This window comes from Diabrotica virgifera, chromosome 8 (assembly GCF_917563875.1).
Source record: "Diabrotica virgifera virgifera chromosome 8, PGI_DIABVI_V3a".
NCBI lineage: Eukaryota > Metazoa > Arthropoda > Insecta > Coleoptera > Chrysomelidae > Diabrotica > Diabrotica virgifera.
In genome coordinates this window covers 177,603,948-177,625,651 of record NC_065450.1, presented here as the reverse complement: position 1 = coordinate 177,625,651, position 21,704 = coordinate 177,603,948, and the positions used below count along the sequence as shown (strand labels likewise).

Genomic DNA, 21,704 nt, shown 5'->3' with positions numbered 1-21,704 from the left:
CTATAGGTACACAATTGCCACCCATTTGGCTGTTTTTAGAAACAGCATTTTTCTATAAGATTATTTATTACCAATAGTTGATCGTTTGTTCGGAAGTCTTTTCTAAAACCCAATTCCAATTTATTTTCTAATCGTTTCATTATTATTTCTGTATACAGATTTTAAATTTTTATTGACATAAAAGACCTAAAACCAGCTTGCCACCAATGCTCGGTTATTAGAATATCCCGCTTATAAGAATATTTTTGCTTGGCACGAAGGCTATTCCAATAAGCGGGTTCGACTGTATTGTAAATACAGAAGGTTTTAAAATAAATTTTTTATCTAGTCAGCTTTTAGCTAGTCCCTCCAGATAAGTTCAAAACAAATATAATATAAGCTAACTTGTTTTCAATTTTCTGCTTTCTATAAAAGGAAAACTTAAACAAAATGATAATTTACCCCTTTCAATATACAGAGTGTTTGGCAAAGAATGGGCCATAGCTTAGCCTTAGATTCTTGAGTTTAAAATTACTTTAGTAGGTACGCAATATGATAACCGAAATACAGGGTGTCAAAGGTAAACTTTTATTATATTTATTCTTGAGTATTTCGTGACAGGCATGTGATAAAAACACAAAATTTTGTAAGCAGGGGCTTTTTGGGACGAGAAATCTAAATTTGCCACCAAAAATGGTGTATTGCGCAGAGGACGCCACATACGTCTTTCAGCGCTCATTTAATACGTTCAATTTTTTTTATCCCCCACTCTACATACTTTTTGAATCAAAACTTTTATTCTAATATTTTTACTTAAACAAGATATACTACTAGGGTGGGCCGAAAAAACTAAAATTATTCTTTTCAAGTCGTAATACCGCGGAAAAGTTGCGAATGTATGAGACTAAAAAGGGGTAAGAATTTAAAAAATATCGGTTTATATCTTCCGTTCGCGCATGAGCCATAAAGTTTGCCGAGATTGGTAAAAAACTGATTTTTTGCGATAATTTTTCACAGATTAAATCTAGCGTGGATACGTTTGTAATAGCTCATTTTCTCATTCTTATTAACCATCCTAACTAAATTTAACCGTGTTATTAAAATCCCTTAACATTTTTCGTTCGCGCATAAGCCGTAAAGATAGCCAAAATGTAAAATATTTGCATATTTCATACACGTTAAATCTTTCGTACTAAAAGTTTTTCTGAACCTAATAGTTCAAAACGTGCCGTATTAGCTTAAAGTAGCTTCCCCGCTGTGTTGTTATTCAGTCGCGTAAATAGGGGAAGTATGCCTGAGACGGCATACTAGCTGAGATGGCATATCACGCGTTTTTCGTAAACTGTTCCAAATTTGGTGCCTAGTGTGACAGTTTTCAGTTCCTCAAGTTAAAATGTGTCAACATTGTTGAACTTATGCATGTTAGTTTTATTTTGACAGCAGTAGCCTTTGGAATGTTAATTAAGTAGGACAAAATATTTATTGACTTTTTTTGTATCACATTATAATTCGCGAGTCTTTACACCTGAGTTAAGTTTTTAAATTTTGTGATGTTCTTTTACCTTATGCCTATCACGCCAGTATCGATTTATATCTTAAAAATGTGTTTAAGAAAAATTAGGTTAAAAAAACTGTATGAATGCAATGTTGCCTGAGATGGCATAGTAAGCAGGTGGATTAGATGGCATAGGTATGCCATCTCACCCTTATGCGTTTTTATACTGCATTAATTTTGTTATATGATTGAAGTTTGTCGTTACAGCTATGGGTCGTTTTAAGAGGAATTCGAACCGACAAAATCGATTCCGTAGATGTTGAAACAAGTGACAAGGAAGATGCTGCTTGCATTTTTTGTAATGGCCTCTTTTCATTATCTCGTTCTCGAAAAACCTGACTAAGATGTGCCAAATGACTAACCTTGCCAAATTTGTGGTAAGTGGTCATATTCCGAATGTGCCGGTGTACCCAAGACTACAAAAAAAAATTATTTGTGACTTATGAGTCGAGATTAGTGCCTTTATTTCAAGGGTATGCCATCTCACCCACATGTATGTGGGTGAGATGGCACATGTAATACTTTACAATTTATTTTTTCGGAAAAAAACTATAATATGTACCTTGTTAAAAAATAATGTTATATTTATGTAAATGTTCCTAGCACTGACTTTGATTTTTATTACATGTCTAACTCTATCGATTATCGATTACAAAACATTTAAAAAAAAGTATGCCGTCTCAGGCATATCTCCCCTACATAATTGAAGGTCTATACTTTGATGGGAGGAAGGACGACACTTTAAAGATAGAAGTAGCTCATTCCAAACCATTTCGCAGAATGAAGAAAGAAAAGCACATCTCGTTAATTCAAGAACCTAGTTCAGAATATATCGGACATGTTACTCCAACCTCCAGAAGTTCTGAACATATTGTCACATGTATTGTTATTGGATGTGACTAATTGTTATTGGATGTGACGGCGCTGCTGTAAATACCGGTTTGAAAAGTGGCGTAATTCGTCGCATCGAAGTACATTTAGAGAAACCGTTACAATGGGCAATTTGCCTCATTCATTTCAATGAGCTCCCATTTTGGCATTTGTTCCAGCACCTAGATGGTAAATCAACGGGACCAAAATCCCTTAAAGGACCGATTGGAGAAAAGCTTGTTAACTGTGAAAAACGTCCAGTAGTTGCATTCAATTGTATTGAATGCCAGATACCTACAATTGACAGAAGTCGACTAAGCAAGGATCAGCAATATCTGCTTGATATTTCAATTGCAGTATATTCAGGGATCTGTAAAGAAGACTTGTCCATACGAGATCCTGGTCCCTTGTCGCATTCTAGGTGGTTGACAACAGCAAACAGAACCCTCAGGTTATACTTAAGTGAATAAAATCCAACTTCTGATCTCAAAGAAATCGTTCAATTTATATTGAAAACATACATGCCCATGTGGTTTTGTATAAAAAATAGTAACAGATTTACATATGGACCAAAACTTGTACACCAATCAATACAAACTACAAGGTACCTGCCTGAAGAATTGCGTAATATTGTTGACTCTGTTATTGAGCGTAATGCTTTTTTCGCCCATCCAGAACATTTGATGTTGGCCATGACACAAGATAACAGAAAACATATAAGAGAGCTTGAACAGCGCAGAATTCTGAAAGCTAGACAGCTAGATAAAACAAGATCTAACATTAGAATATTCAAACCGCCAAAACTAAATTTTGAATGTCGAGACTATTCAGAAATCATTCATTGGTTAGACTGTCACTTATCTTCTCCTCCATTATTAAAAGGTATAAATGATGATGAAATAACATTAATTATTCAGAGTGATTGAGCCCCTAACTGGGATGTAATATTAAAGTCATTTCCTGTTCATACACAGGCAGTAGAACGATGTGTAAAACTTGTAACAGAAGCCGCTGGAAAAGCTTGCGGAGCGGAGAATCGCGACGGCTTCATAAGAACAACATAGTTATCAAGGTCTGCAATGGCGGACTTTACACAGAAATCACAGTTCAAAGTGCCTTCTACTATGTAATAGCAAAAAGATGTTAAAATAATACAGGATGGACTGGACGGACAATGGACTGGTGGACATTGGACCATATTGTCGAATTGAAAACTTGCATCTCGTAAAAAAATTTGGTTTTTTCTATATTCACAAACAATATTTTTAAATAATAGCTTACTAAATTTCTGAAAATGATGTGTTTAAAGTGTGTTTATTGTAAGTGTTCTCAATACAAGTTTAACAAAATGTATATGTGAGTATTATTTTCATTCAACTAAACTCTTAATTACGAAAAGTTAAACGTGTATGAAATATGCAATTTTGTCACATTTTGGCTATGTTTATGCCTTATACGCGAACGGAAAATGATAAGAGATTTTAATAACACGGTTAAATTTAGTTAGTATGGTTATTAAGAATGAGAAAATGAGCTATTACAAACGTATCCACGCTAAATTTAATCTGTTAAAAATTATCGCAAAAAATCAGTTTTTTACCAATCTCGGCAAACTTTATGGCTCATGCGCGAACGGAAGATATAAACCGATATTTTTTAAATTCTTACCCCTTTTTAGTCTCATACATTCGCAACTTTTCCGCGGTATTACGACTTGAAAAAAATAATTTTAATTTTTTCGGCCCACCCTAATATACTACATTCATCTCGCTAAACTCAGCCTTTTTCGAAATAAACGCATTTTAAATCTGCGTTGCAACATATTTTTGCAGAATATCCTTGTAGTTACACCAGGAAGAAAACTTAAAACCATAATAATTGAGCAAGTTGTCGTATTTATGTTATTGCATCGCATATTCCATTAGAAGAAATTTGCGATACATTTTTGGAAATAATTATGGCTTTAAGTTTATTTTTCGGGTGTAACTACAATGATACTGTAGGTACATTGCAGGTTTAAAATTCGTTTATTTCGAAAACGGTTAATAGACCAGGGCTCATCTGTAAAAATATTAGCACATTTTGACGTTGAGAGGTGACTCAAATTTTTTTGCAAAAATTGCTTGACAATAAATCAAATAATAATATTTGAGTTATCCTCCCTCTCAAAAAGGTCCGGAACATTGTTTAAATAATCAAAATGTCAAAAAATGAAGGAAAAATTCGATTTTTTTCTTCGTTTTTTGATTATAACTTATAAAGTATTCATTTCCGAGAAAAGTTGTACTGATATAAAAGTTGCCTAATTAATTTTACTACAATACAAAATTGGTTAAAAATTTAAAACATAGTCACCCTTGTTGCAAAATAGCCATAATTGCGAAAAAAAAAACATACAAAAACAAGTATTCGCATTTTACGTTTTTCAACCATTTATGCTACACTTAGGACCTTCATGTTTCACCCAGAAAAACTATATTTTTTTTTTTTTTTTTTTATTTATTAAACACCAATAAGATGCTTAAGAACATTACAATCTGATCAAATAATGTGATCAATGAGCAACTTATTTCTAACCTAAATTACTACTTAAAAACTTCAGACTAAGGACAAACTCGATAGTACCCCCTAGGTTCTGTTAATATATTGCACAAATTTTAACTTGTACCATCACTTGCACCGTGCACTATTTTTCACTTAACTAACTCGAAGGGTTTCTTCCTCTTGAGTCTTCTAGCTAGATCCGTGTTGTCGAGGAGCTGGATGGCCTCAACATTGACGTGTTGAAGAAGTCGTTGTTCGTGACTCTTGGCAAATTTTTCTATGGTCTTGTTAACAGTATCCATGTCTAGGTCCCTATGGAGATCACTGTTCCTATAGTACCATGGAGCGTTGACAATGCTCCTTAGCACTTTGTTTTGGAATCGTTGAATGATAATTAAATTTGTATTACTAGCGCAGCCCCATAGTTGGATGCCATATGTCCATATAGGTTTTATAATCTGTTTATACAAAAGTATTTTATTGTAGATTGAGAGAGTGGATTGTCTTCCCAATAGCCAATACATTTTTTTATACTTCATGTTAAGCTGTTCTCGTTTCTTTTTAACATGGGCCTTCCAGCGTAGCCTAGCGTCTAGTGTAATACCCAAATACTTTGCGGTGTCGGCATATGGTATCTGAGTATTATTTAAGTTAACAGGAATGTATTGATTTTTCTTGTTTGTAAAATTTATATGCACTGACTTCATTTCGTTTAATTTAATTCGCCAGCGTTTAGTCCACTCGTTAAGTCTGTTAAGAGATATTTGTAATTTTCTTGCTGCTTCTTCATGGTCTTCACCTACGGCTAAGACGGCAGTGTCATCAGCAAAGGTAGCTATTGTATTATGTTGTACTTCAGGGATATCACTAGTGTATAATAGGTATAGGACCGGTCCTATCACACTACCTTGTGGTACTCCTGCATTGATTTCCTTTAGTTCCGAGTAGGCTTCTTCTTGCTTAACCCTAAAAACTCTCTCTGATATATAAGATTCCAATAATTCTCTGTATTGTCTTGGCAAAATCCTGCTTAATTTGTACTTAAGTCCTTCGTGCCATACCTTATCAAAAGCTTGCGCTACGTCGAGGAAGACAGCTGAGCAAACTTTCTTTCCTTCTAGCGACCTCTCTATTATATCCGTTATTCTATGGACTTGGTCGATAGTTGAATGACTTTCTCGAAACCCAAACTGGTGTGATGGAATTAGAGCCTTAGCATCTATGAGAGGTTTCAACCTTTTCAGCAAAAGCTTCTCGTACAGCTTTGAAATTACGGGTAGCAATGAAATCGGTCTGTACGATGATACTGTATTTGGTTGTTTTCCAGGTTTAAGGATCATTATGACCTCAGCCACTTTCCATATCTTGGGAATATATCTTAATCTGAACGAGGCATTTATGAGATATGTCAGTTTTACTATGGCTTTTCTAGGAAGTTGTTTTAAGATTTCCCCAGTAATTAAGTCAAACCCAGGTGCTTTCCTGGGATTGATGTTTGATTTAATTTCGTCGGCCACTTCTTTTGGGGTGACTAGTTTAATTTCACCTTCTTCCTGTGTGGCATTTTCCCATTGCAGTGTGTTATCACCTTCATTTGGCTGGAATGTTTCCTCGAGATATTCAGCAAATTTATTAGCCTTCTCTAAATTGCTTTTTGCCCAGCTTCCATCTGTATTTCTTAGTGGGGAATTTTGCATTATCGGTCGTTTTAATTTCTTAGTGGAGAAAAACTATATGATACAGTAAAATAACACTGTAAATTTCATTAAGATCGGTTTAATAGATTTTGTAAAATAAATTTTGCAATCCAGCTTTCGCAAAAAAAATTCATTTTTTCAAAATGTTACAGGACTGAAAATAAAGCAGGTAACAAGTTGAATCTTTTTTTTTTTGATTATAGAAGTGTACGGTACCTTTCATTTGCACTTTTGCAAAATTAAAATTGATTAACTACCACGGCGTCAGGAATTTTTTTAAATCAACATTCATTATTGGTGCTACGCGCAGGACAGCGGATAGTTTGCTCTTATTGGGCATTCTAATGACCTATGATAATGATTGATACATTTTAATTTTTATTACATTTCAGTATAAATTAATAAATTTGTTTATTGCAAAATAAAAACACATACTCTATCCTTTAAAATAACACTTTTATTAGCAAAAACTTTATTTTTAATATATTTTAACTTAGAGAATAAAAGTTTATTATTTTTAAACATATGCAACTGTTTAAACAATATTTCACAAACAATAATAAAATTAGTTTGATTTTTGTGGAATTAAAATATTAAAATACAACAAAATATAGAGTAAGAAAATAATATATTAGATAAAGATTAGAAGAAATTTTGGTGGAAATCAACTTGTGTGAATCGAACACCGCTGTCCTGCGCGTAGCACCAAAAATTAATGTTTATTTAAAAAAATTCCTGACACCGTGGTAATTAATCGATTTTAATTTTTCAAATTTGAAATAAAAGCTACAGTACACTTCTATAAGCAAAAAAAAATTCAACTTGCTATCTGCTTTATTTTCAGTCCTGTAATATTTTGAAAAAATGAATTTTTTTGCGAAAGCTGGATTGCAAAATTTATTTTGCAAAATCTATTGAACTGATCTTAATAAAATTTACAGTATTGCTTTACTATATCATAAAGTTTTTTTGGGTGAAATATTAAGGTCCTAAGTATAGTATAAATGGTTGAATAACGTAAAATGCGAATACTTGTTTTTGTATGGTTTCTTCGCAATTATTGCTATTTTGCAACAAGGGTGACTATTTTTAAAATTTTTTACCAATTCTATATTGTAGGAAATTTAATTACGCAACTTTTATGGTAGTAAAACTTTTCTCGGAAAGTTCTCACAGTTATAATCAAAAAACGAAAAAAAAAATCGAATTTTTTCTTAATTTTTTGACATTTTGATTATTTAAATAATGTTCCGGACCTTTTTAGGAGGGAGGATAACTCAAATAATATTATTTGATTTATTTTCAAGCAATTTCTGCAAAAAAATTTGAGTCACCTCTCAACGTCCATCTCAAAACAGATGCGCCCTGGACTATAAGTTTACCGAGATGAATGTAGTATATCTTTTTTAAGCAAAAATTATAAGGGAATAAAAGTTTTGATTCAAAAAGTATATAGAGTTTAGGATAAAAAAAATTGAACGTATTAAATGACCCCTAGAAGACGTATATGGCGCCCTCTGGTCAATACACCATTTTTGGTAGCGAATTTAGATTTATCGTGCCAAAAAACACCCGCTTACCAAATTTTGTATTTTTATCCCATGCCTGTCAGGAAATATTCAAGAATAAATAAAATAAAAGTTTAAGTTTGACACCCTGTATTTCGGTTATTATCAACTTTCGTACTAAAGTAAGTTAGCTTATATGGACCTATTTTAAGCTCAAGAATCTAAGGTTAAGCTATGGCCCATTCTTTACCAAACACCCTGTATATGAACCACCAACAGCTTGAACAATTGGACCAATACAATTATATTGGCTGCTGATTCAACAATCAACTTGATTATACACAAGAAGTAAGAACGAGAATATATGTAGCCCGACAAGACTTTATCAAAATGAAAAACTTATTTTGTAACAGTAGCATTAATATCAGTCTTAGATGTCGTTTTCTGCATTGCTATGTATGGTCAATACCATTGTATGGAACGGAGACCTGGACGCTCAACATAACGCTGATAAACAAGTTAGAAGCCTTTGAACTCTGGCTTTGAACACTGCCAACGAAAATATCCTGACTGAGGAGAATAAGTACAGACAGTGAGCTGTGAAAGAGCATCAAAGTTAGAAAAGTTAGCTACCTGGGACACACCACCAACGAAAATATCCTGACTGAGGAGAATAAGTAGAGACAGGAAGCTGCGAAAGAGCATCAAAGTTAGCTACCTGGGACGGTATTCCGTCAAAATAGCCCCGTCAAAAAAGCTCCGACAAAATAGCCCCGACATAATATCCCGCACACAAAATAGCTCCGACAAAATAGCCTGCAGACAAAATAGCCACGGAATAATAGCCCGCCTACAAAATAGCTCCGACAAAATAGTCCCGAAAAAAAAAAAGCTCCCTTCAGAATTGATCATGAAATAATCCCTTAAAAATACATTTTTTCGGAAATGGTAATTATCCTCATGTTTATCTTAACCACATTAAATAAAAATGATCTTTTCTGAGAACTCGAACCCTGCCTTCTGTTTCGATTAAATGTGTTCTGCTTTTCGATTAAATTCAATGTTCAAGCCAGCTCCCGCCTCCCGCCAACAATCTGCCTCTTGGAAGTTTTCACATTTAATTTAAGGGAAAATGAATAATCCTGTCGCCAGGGGGGTACAACGGCCACCTTTATTCAGATGGACTTAACCAAGTTTTTTTTATGTATTTTGACCCGTAGAACGCGAATTTTTGAAGTTATACTTCTTTAGGCGCGATTGAGATTGAGGGTGAATTTATATTTATCTGCGCGCATGCGCACACCGACTGTATGCTATTAGTCGTTATACGGGCTCTGATTGGGTGTTGAAATGATCTGTCAATAATAAATAATTGTTCAATATGAAGGTAAACAAATGTATAATATATTAGTTTTATTGTTGTGAGGACAGAAACAAAAAAGTTTATAATTGTAGTGACATTTAAATAGTTTTTAAAAGCAACAGGTACGTAATAATTGTAAATGTATCATAGGTACCTACCTATTTGAACCTACCAAAATACATAGTATGTAATATGTACTTTTATTTACATAATTTGATTACCATCAAAATTTCTATCAATGTTCACCTAATATATTGTTTTCTTACTCTATGTTTTGTTGTATTTTTTCAATTCTAAATCATTTCAATTCAAAATTAAAATAATTTAATTTAATTCAAAAATGTCAAAAGCTTAATCCGTTTAGTTAGTCGATCTTCGCACATAATGACACATTGCCTCCGTGGCGAAGCATTTAAGGCGAATGAACCCCAATATACCAACCGCGCTGATAGCTGGTTCGAATCCCAATAAAAACTTTTATTTTTTTATTTTTTTATACATTTTATGATTGTAAGTATATTTATTATATAATTTTATTTTCAGAAAATACGTATTTAGTTAAAAAAAATTTCCGACAATTAATGTTCAGAAATCATTTGTGGCATTTTTAATGTGTTTGTGTGTGTTTTATTCTTTTATTATTTTAATTTTTGGCACTGTTTTATTAAAAATGTTTGAGAAGTAGTAAGTATAAATTAGTTTAATATTTAAATAAAATATAAATAAAAAGTATATTAATTTCGTTTAAATCATAATATGATTATATATTATATTATAATAGAAGTATAACTTCTTACGTGCGTACAAAGTACACACACATTCTTTTTTTGGGTAACAGTTGATCCGGATGTCGATTAGATTGTTATAAACAAAGAACTTGAGGAATTACATAACAGCGATTTCTCGCAAATCAACATTTTTATTTTTTTGTATTTTTTGGATCATTCTAAGCAAAAAAATGTTCTTACAAATTTTTTCGTAGGATGCATAGTTTTCGAAATAAACGCGGTTGAACTTTCAAAAAATCGAAAAATTGCAATTTTTGAACCCGAATAACTTTTGATTAAAAAATAAAATAGCAATTCTGCTTACCGCATTTGAAAGTTCAAGTCAAATTTTATCGGTTTTGATTATTTGCATCGCTAAAAATTTATTTTTTTTATTGTTAAACAAAGCTACAGTGAACTCTCCCTTGAACGGACAGTAGTCGTTCCTCATAAAGCGTCCGTTTAAAGGAGGTGTCCGTTGAAGAGAAAAAAAAATATGTTAACTAAAATGTTTTAAAAATAAGTGCATGTATATGTATGTATATATTCGATTTTATCTCTGCATTCTTCTATCAAAATATTATATTGGTACAAAATAGAATTGTGATCTAATTGAATCTTTAGAAGCCTTGCCTCCAATGCACCTTTCTCCTTTCAGGGTATAAGTTTTCTTGGGTAATGCTCTAAACTCTAAAAAATAATGCCGTCTCATCTGCGTTAATAATAGGTTTGTTCCAACACAACGAAAACCGTCCATGTAACGATCACCGTCCTGCGTAGTAAACAAAATAACCCATGGAACGCACGATATACAGACACAGAATGCATGGAACGTATTATTTTATAGTAACGTGATCGTTACAACTTGGATCTACAGACCGAGCGTGTCTCGTAAATTGCACGGCTTCGCGCAATCGTACTTGAGACACTATGTCAGGTGAGGTGTTTGAAAATTTGAGTAACTTGATTCTGTGGTGTGAATTTCTAAAGGCCGCGTCTCACCATCAAATAATTTGATCAAACAGTTTGAGCAAACTCCGTAAGTACGTCAAAGTGACGTCACAATTGCATTTTTTTGAAATTCTAAAAATCTGTGCTCTCACTATCGGTCTAGTTTGATCAAATGTTTTGTATTGAGTTGTCTAACTTGTTTGTACTTTATTTAAAATTAGAATTTTTCATTATTATCCACAATGAACACTCAGGATGTGACGTCACTAACTGTCACTTTCAGTTTGCTCAAACCAGTTTGATCAAATTATTTGATGGTGGGACGCGGCCTTGACTGTCACTTTCAGTTTGCTCAAACCAGTTGGATCAAATTATTTGATGGTGGGACGCGGCCTTTAAAACTTTTAAGTGTGGTTTTTGACCGTTACTTTGTGAGAAATTATTTATTTAGTGATGTGTTTATAATTTAAACTTTTGTTTTATTTTTCAAAGTGTTATATTAATTAATTAATTCAAAGTGATTTTATATTAATAAAGTTAAAGTGGACTTTAAATTTAAAGTTTTCTTTAACTGTAAAAATTGCAATTTTTAAGGTAACACACACTTTAACTTTATTATGAAATCGAGCGTTAGTCAAAATTCTAAATGCTCAGTAAATGATAACAACAATTAGGTACTTGTATTGAAAACAACATATTTTGTAATTTGAAAAAGTAACAACATATTATTTGCAACATAGATAACAAAACAACATGCTTTGTTACGTATTTTAAAAAACTCTCCATCATGCATGCTCCATGAGAAAAGAAAATATAAAACTAATTTCATCCTTATCGTGTCTCAGATGACGTAGCTACTTTTGCTATAACTACTCAACGCTTTGCTACTCTACGTACCTACATACAATTTGTATTATTTTATCAAAAAACAAGCATTTACCTACTCTGCAAATTGTATATTTTGCTTTGCATTTTCATATGAAAAAACCGCGGTATTTATCTTGAACTTTTTTTGAACAAGGTGCAATACTTAGGTAATATTATTATTAATAAAACAAAGTAGGTATATTAAAATACAATGATAAAAACTTTAATAATATTAGCAATATTTAAAAACTTTAATATATTATATTGTAGTATACATATTATGAATCAGTAGAAACGAATATATTTAAATTTGGTAAATTATAACTCCACTCGTCCAGAGCACGACCACACAACTCAAAACACAAGTACGCAAATACGGTTGCGTGAAGCGTGGCTCGAAGCCGTGCAATTTACGAGACTCGCTCGGTTTGTAGATCCTTGTATCGTTACATGATAGATATATATCGTTGTATCGTTACATGATAGATATATCGTTTGTAGATCCTTCGTTGTGTTGGAACAAAACTCAACGCTTAGTTCCCTTGCAACTTCTAATGCCTTTTGTTGAATAATTTTACCAGAAACAGGAATATTTTTAGACCGCACTTCACAAAACCAATCGAAAATAATTATTTATAGGTCTAATGAAAAAATCGGTTGTCAAAAATTTTGTTTTCGCTTCCAGGTTTCCGTTCTCAGAAAACTGATTGATTAAATCACTTTTATGTTTCAAAATTTCACTGGCCTGGGGTTTTCCAATTCCAAATTTTTCAGCTAACTGTCTAACACTTTACTTATACGTGTCTCTATATTGAACCACATCGACTTTTTAAGGAATATTTTTTTAAGGAAACGCTCATAAAAATACAACTACATCCTACATCTATTGCATAATATGCTTAATCAGACATTCCGGTTAAAATTCTTAAATCCTTGTTCCAGTCAAAACACAATTAACTATTTCCTGGTGTCGCATTTCTTTCACCGTCCAACAAAAACATTAAATTTTTATTAGGTACTTATGTAGTGTTGATAACGTGAACAGTATCAAATATCAGATCGTGGACATCTGTATTGACTTGAAATAGTAAATGTATTATATGTAGGGTCGGAAAACTAAAGCACATAAGTCAAAAACTATAGATTTTCAGAAATCGAATAAAACTGTATAAAAAAATAATTCAATATTTCTTAAACACATTTATTGCATTTTATGAGAGTGTGTATAACATCCTTACTTGTAGCTAAATATGACTCTATAAAAAAGTATGGAAAATTGTTTTTCCTGACTTATGTTAAAAAGAACACAAGTATAAAATATATGACTTATGTCTAACAGCACAACTAGGAATTTTAGTTTGTTATAACACAATATTTTCTTCCATCAATCCATATTAGCTACATTTTCCTTACTAGGCAAATCTATATAAAATTTATGGAAAACATTAATTTGGTATTATTGTTAGTAGAGAAACTAAGTCATCTTTTTGTCTTTTGATATAGTTAAAGGCAATAGTGATATAATTGGAATTGTATTAGGTATAAAGGATGGGTGCGGCCCAAAAGATTAACTGTCATCAACACGCTTAACTTCACGCGCAACTTTGATATATCCAAAAGGCATAGGCCCCAAGTTGGATACGACCTATCATATTCACAACAACTCGGATACATTATATTAAGAAAAATAAATATTTAGAATATTATAGAAATTGAATCAATGATGTATCAAAGTTGCGCGTGAAGTTAGGCGTGTTGATGATAGTTGAGATTTTGGGGGCAACCAATAAAGGATGCCCTCCGTCTTAAATGTACCTTGCGAAAATTTTATTCCATTTGTTTTATTCCTCCGTATCATAGCGGAGCCACCTTTTGTCCAACCATTTAAACTGCTTTCCATCTACATCTTTATTTCTTAATACCAAAGTAACAGTCCAAAAATCCAAAAAGTCAGTATTTCCACAACTTGAAATTTGTTACTGCTGGCCTAATAAGTTGACTCCAGTCATGAGGAAGATATATTTGGATTTCTGTTTTCTTTTTTCTTTCTATTATTCCATGAACTGTTTAACTTCTAAATGGCTATGTTCGGGAACCATAAATTGATGGTTGATTCTCTCTACTGTAAGTTATGTACAGCCCACGTAAACATAGAACCCACGTGAGAATTTCTATTCTGACCTCCACAGGTATCAGAGTAAAATATTACACTTCTTGTGTTAATAGGTAGGTTTTTTTGAAGATGTTTAAAGGGACAAGATGCAATCTGATTCGCTCCTCAAGCAGTAGTAGATTCATACCACACATATCATAAAGCTCTTCTAGTCTTATTGTCATATACGGTCAAATTGAACGTCCACAATGGACGTTTATAAAAAGCTACATAAGAGGTCAATGATGGAGTCGGTAAACACTGTTGTAAATCACATGTATTGTATGCACTTGTACGGTACTATCACTTTGATACATCTGTGTGTCGTTTTTTTTAGATTCGTAAGCTTGATCTGGTTTGATCTGGTCTGAAGGAGGTTTGATAGACAAATAGTTAATATTTTTTGGTGATTGTTAGGAGGGAAGGCAAATACTTCTTTGATGTACTCTTTTGGTGAAGTGACTTTGTTACGACGGAAGAGACAAATGGTTTTTTATTTCTTTCCTTTTGTCCTGGGATATTTTATTTTTAGCTACAGTTGTTCCACGCATATCATTAATTTTTGTACCACCTACTGAAGACCGTTTCTTCATTGCCACCCCCTACAAATAGCTTAAGGCAGCACATCTATTACAACAAAATATTTATACGTCTTCATACGAAATTTCTGTTTTCAGGGTCTATTTCGCGTTGTCTTTGAGAAGCTTTTTATATAATCTCTATTAATGATAAGCAGACTTTTTTTTGTACAGTCGGAAAAATGAAAGACTACCCATGAACGATCACATCAATCACTTATTTTGTATTTGCTGTCTTTTTCTATGACAAACGTTTGTTATTTATAGAAAAAGACAGCAAATACAAAATAATTGATTGATGTGATCGTTCATGGGTATTCTTTCATTTTTCCGACTGTATATACCCATTACCCAATATTCATTGAATATCGCTTCTCTCTTAGCCATGTTTTAAGTAGGTACCTAAAGTTAAATATCTCTATATTCTTAAACAAGGAAGACGATAACGTCAAGTACTTGATGTACCTAACAACTTAAGTCATGCTTATAAATCAGCAAAACTGAATATATCAGTTGTACTTTTTCACATAAGTCAACTTATGTTCTTTATAACGTCTAAAGATTTATAGTAATTGAAAGGTTGAAAAAGTACGCTACTTAAAATCAATGTGAAATAAACGTGTATGACGTATGTGCTTCAGTCAGTCGGTGGAGAAAAAATATATGGACATGTGCATGTAAAAAAAGAAAAATCGGATTTTTTGACTTATGTGCTTTAGTCTGCCGGCCCTAGATATTATACTGTAGTTTTATATTGTAAAATATTTGGAAAAAATGTTAATTTTTTTCATTTACTGTCCGCATTTACACATCATTTTTACTGTCCGCGTCCGTTGTTAAGAGTATCCGTCGAAGGGAGTTAAAGGGTACAGGTTCATATACATATGGCCGAATAATTTTTGTTATAAAAATCATCCGTATAGAGGAGGTGTCCTGGGAAAAGAGGTGTCCGTTAAGAGAGAGTTTACTGTATAAACACATAGTGTTCCCCGTGTCCAATACATGCATTTTAATGCATTCTACGTAGAAATAGCTTCGCTGGCACTTGTTACCTACCTACATCATACTCGTTCGATTTTAAATGGGAGATCATTGAAAACATCACTCAAGCACTATGTATTATAACTAGTGTGACCAACTAGCCCGAAAAATCCGGGACATGGCCCGAATTACGAAGTTGTGTCCCGGCGTCCCGGACATGGCTTCCGGGCCATCCGAATTTTCAACTTTTTGGTAAAAATCTATATTTTCGTTTTTATTCTAAGAATTTACATCAAACTAAATTGTTGAGACGAAAAAAAAATTTTATCGTGGTATAAATTTTAATAGTTCTATGAAAGAAAACGAAAACTGGAATTTTTTTTATTTGTGTGTTTTAATTATCGTCTTCCGAAAAGACCATTCAAAAACAATAATAATTCATGTCCCAATGAATCATGACTAGGCACGCATGCCGCATCGAACGATGTAATGTTGCATGCTTTGAGCCAAATTCAAATCTGCTGCGTTGCAATATGATTTTTTATCTAAACATTTATTTTATTGTCAGTACAGAATCAGTTTGAATTCGAAAATCGATTAGTGACCATCTCGGAATTATTATTTTTGACCTGACTTTTTCATTCCAATATATTATTATTGTTAATATGAATATGGAACCAACCCAAGAAAGTAAAAACAGAAAACGATATTGCACTTTCAATAAAATATTGGAAGAAGAATTTCTATTTTTGAAAAAAAAAGTAACTCTAACAGTGACATGAAGTGTGATACTTGTGGATCGGAATTTTCGATCGCCCACAGTGGTAGAGCGGATATACTAAGTCACATCAAAAGTGAAAAACACCGAAGAGGTATCCGCTCCGCGTCCAGCAGCAAAAAATTGACTCAATTTTTCAAGCCAACAGCTTCATCGAGCATTGATTTAGAGACAGCAGCTCGGGAAGGTGTTTGGGTGTATCATTTGATTAAGCCCATCAAAAATATCATTGTCAACATAAAAATGTTAAATAACCAATAAAATGATGATATTAGAGTCCTATATTCAAAAAAATAACAAATGGCCCGATTTTCATTCAAAAGTCCCGGATTTTAGGTATTTTTTCAACATTGTCCCGGATTCGACTGAATTGGAGTTGGTCACACTAATTATAACCGATATAATTTGACTTTAACTTTTAAATACGGTATAGTCCAGGGCGCATCTGTTTTTAGATGGACGTTGAGAGGTGACTCAAATTTTTTTGCAGAAATTGCTTGAAAATAAATCAAATAATAAAATTTGAGTTATCCTCCCTCTCAAAAAGGTCCGGAACATTGTTTAAATAATCAAAATGTCAAAAAATTAAGGAACAATTCGATTTTGTTCTTCGTTTCTTGATTATAACTTTAAAAGTGTTCATTTCCGAGAAAAGTTGTACTGACATAAAAGTTGCATAATTAAATTTTCTACAATATGGAATTGGTTAAAAATTTAAAAAATAGTCACCCTAGTTGCAAAATAGCAATAATTGCGAAAAAAACATACAAAAACAAGTATTCACATTTTACGTTTTTCAACCATTTATGCTACACTTAGGACCTTCATATTTCACCAACAAAAACTTTATAATACGGTTAAATATTACTGTAAATTTCATTAAGATGGGTTCAATAGATTTTACAAAATAAATTTTGCAATCCAGCTTTCGCAAAAAAAATTCATTTTTTCAAAATGTTACAGGACTGAAAATAAAGCAGATAGTAAGTTGAAATTTTTTTTAATTATAGAAGTGTATTGTACCTTTCATTTCCAATTTGCAAAATTAAAATCCATTAATTACCACGGCGTCAGGAAATTTTTTAAATAAACAATAATTTTTGGTGCTACGCGCAGGACAGCGGTGTTCGATTCACACAAGTTGATTTTCACCAAAATTTCTTCCAATCTTTATCTAATATATTATTTTCTTACTCTATATTTTGTTGTATTTTAATATTTTAATTCCACAAAAATCAAACTAATTTTATTATTGTTTGTGAAATATTATTTAAACAATTGAATATGTTTAAAAATAATAAACTTTTATTTTTTAAGTTAAAATATATGAACAAAGAAAGTTTTTGCTAATAAAACTGTTATTTCCAAGGATAGAGTATGTGTTTTTATTTTGCAATAAACAAATTTATTTATTTATATCGAAATTTAATAAAAATTAAAATGTATCAATCATTAGCAAAGGTCATTGGAATGCCCAATCAGAGGAAAAACTATCCGCTGTCCTGCGCGTAGCACCAATAATTAATGTTTATTTAAAAAAATTCCTGGCGCCGTGGTGTTATCGATTTTAATTTTGCAAAATTGCAAATGAAAGATACAGTAGATATATATACGCAAAAAAAAATTCAACCTGCTATCTGCTTTACTTTCAGTCCTGTAACATTTTCAAAAAATGAATTTTTTTACGAAAGCTGGATTCCAAAATTTATTTTGCAAAATGTATTGAACCCATCTTAATGAAATTTACAGTAATATTTAACCGTATTATAAAGTTTTTGTTGGGGAAATATGAAGGTCCTAAGTGTAGCATAAATGGTTGAAAAACGTAAAATGCGAATACTTGTTTTTGTATGTTTTTTTCGCAATTATTGCTATTTTGCAACAAGGGTGACTACTTTTTAAATTTTTAACCAATTCTATATTGTAGGAAATTTAATTACGCAACTTTTATGTCAGTACAACTTTTCTCGGAAATGAATACTTTTAAAGTTTTAATCGAAAAACGAAGAAAAAAATCGAATTTTTCCTTAATTTTTTGACATTTTGATTATTTAAACAATGTTCCGGACCTTTTTGAGAGGGAGGATAACTCAAATATTATTATTTGATTTATTTTCAAGCAATTTCTGCAAAAAAATTTGAGTCACCTCTCAACGTCCAAATGTACTAATATTTTTACAGATGCGCCCTGGTCTAGTAAGCAGAATTGCTATTTTATTTCTTAATCAAAAGTTATTCGGGTTCAAAAATTGCATTTTTCGATTTTTTGAAAGTTCAACCGCGTTTATTGCGAAAACTATGCATCCTACGACAAAACTTATAAGAACATTTTTTGCTTATAATGACCCAAAAAATACAAAAAAATGTTTTGTTTTGCGAGAAAACGCTGTTATGTAATTCCTCAAGTTCTTTGTTTATAACAATCTTATCGACATCCGGATCAACTGTTACCCAAAAAAATTCGTGTTTTTCGGGTCAAAATACATAAAAAGACTTGGGTAAGTCCATCTGAATAAAGGAGGCCGTTGTACCCCCTGGCGACAGGACTAGAATATTTATTTGTGATATAAACATTTTTGTCTGATTTCTGACAGCAGTAAAATGTATTTTTAATTAAATAAATTACATACATTCTTCTTTTTTTGTCAAATAATTTAAATTAAAAACAAATTTTTGGACACCTTGTATAAATAATTATGTAAATGTTTATATTACTGAATAGAGAATTAAATAACCTTTCAAATGAGCTAGAACACGACCCCTATTCTCATTTAAAAAATAATAGATTACGTCATCACGCCCAGATGGATGACGTCACTAGTATGACATATACAGGGTGAGGCAAATAAAGGGCCTATTAGAAATATCTCGAGAACTAAAGGCAACAGAATCACGACAATTGGAATAAAGGAGTTTTGAAGGATGATCTATTAAATGAAAATATTTTCATCTCTTTGCAACTTCCGGTTATACCGGAAGTTGCTTATAACTTCGTTTTTTTAAATGGGACACCCTGTATATTTTTACATTTTTGGATTCTCTTCGATGTCTTCCTTCTTAAAATATGAGGTTTTGTAATATTATACAGGGTATTTTAAAAGATAATTACGTTTTTATATTAATTTCGTAGCAAAATTAACACCCTGTAGAATTGTAGTAGTTTGACATCTAAAACTCTACTTACATTCAAATGATTTTTAATATACTCTACTATTGTTAAGAATCATTAGTATAGCTAAATTTTTAATTTTAGTATACAGGGTTGGTCGAAACTCGGAATGAGTATTTTCTGAGTTTTCTTAAATGGAACACCCTGTATTTTAGTATTGTAATGAAATGATATTTTATGGTACTTTTTTATTTCTTAAGCATTCCCTATACCTAACTGCTTTAATTTGTGCTAATTGTTAATCGCACCAACAATCTTAACTAAGTAGGTATTTCGATAGCTAAACCATTATTGGTAATTTTAAGGACCAGTCTGGATTAATATGTATTTATTTCTGAAAAATTATTTGGGATTGAGTATTTTCACGGCCAACCTAATAAAATTTTACGTATTTTTTGTTGCAATTAATGTTTAGTTTGAATCACCAATAACTCACAAATTAAAGCAGTTAGGTATAGGGAATGCTTGAGAAATAAAAAAGTACTATAAAATATCATTTCACTACAATACAAAAATACAGGGTGTTCCATTTAAGAAAACTCAGAAAATACTCATTCCGAGTTTCGACCAACCCTGTATACTAAAATTAAAAATTTAGCTATACTAATGATTCTTAACAATAGTAGAGTATATTAAAAATCATTTGAACGTAAGTAGAGTTTTAGATCTCAAACTACTACAATTCTACAGGGTGTGAATATTGCTACGAAATTAATAAAAAAACGTAATTATCTTTTAAAATACCCTGTATAATATTACAAAACCTTATATTTTAAGAAAGAAGACATCGAAGAGAATCCAAAAATGTAAAAATATACAGGGTGTCCCATTTAAAAAAAAAACGAAGTTATAAGCAACTTCCGGTATAACCGGAAGTTGTAAAGAGATGAAAATATTTTTATTTCATCCTTAATAGACCATCCTTCAAAACCCCTTTATTCCAATTTTCATGATTCTGTTGCCTTTAGTTCTCGAGATATTTCTAATAGGCCAGTTATCTGCCTCACCCTATATACCAAAATATCGTAATTTTAAAAATAAAAATCGGCCTGTTTCAGGATTTTTCCTTTTACGAAATACTTATTCCTTTCATTTGCACCACACTCTGTCTGAATTTCCAATACATATGAATGAGTCACATTAAATTAAATTATTAGAAGAATTTTTTTACTAAGCAACAACATTTTTGTAATTTATTAATATTTTGTATTTTGACAACGACGTCCGAAGTGGAAATCAAAACGTTAATACATAATATAATTTTTTTTTAATTTTGGCTTATTTCCCAATAATTAGAATAGTGATTTAAAATAAATGTATCCCGAATGAAGTACGTGCCTCCTAGTGGCGGGATACGGGCAACAATACATTGGCTTATAGGGCAGTCTTTACAGTAGGGATCCTGGCCTATACAGAAAAATGTAGGCGGGTGTGGGGTAATACTGCACTTTGGTTGCATTGGTGGTGTATTGGCTAAACGTGCAGGACAGGGCAGGGTATGGTGCTGATAGAAAAGGCATTCAGGCATCAAATATCCAAAAATCTTTTCAGGCCATATAGTGCAGTCACTGAAGGTGGATATGAGCTATTACCTCCGATTTCGTTGAACCTCCATCGATTTGCATGAAAATTGGTGAGTGGTTAGAGGATATCTCAAGGAACAAAGGTGACATGGTGCCAACTTGCGCTTTTACCCTGGGGGTGGATGCCACCCCTTCTCGGGGGTGAAAATTATTTTATTAAAAATAACCCCATATTTCGATAGAGGGACAAATTTTAAGCAAAATTTGTTATATAAAGTTATTAAAATAAATCAAAACTTTTTGAGTTATTAAAGATCAAAGATTTTAATTTTTCGTGAGAAAAATGCATGTTTTTAACCGATTTTTTATAAATAACTCAAAAACTGTAAGTTTTTAGAAAAAAGTTATTATTATAAAAATTG

At 32.0% G+C, this 21,704-nt stretch overlaps 1 protein-coding gene across 1 annotated transcript in view; it reads right to left on the bottom strand.

Annotated features, from left to right (window-relative positions):
• LOC114326271 (protein disulfide-isomerase-like) overlaps positions 1 to 21,704 on the bottom strand; it is a 126,101-nt gene that overhangs the window by 44,173 nt on the left and 60,224 nt on the right. The gene's annotated exons all lie outside the window — the stretch shown is intronic.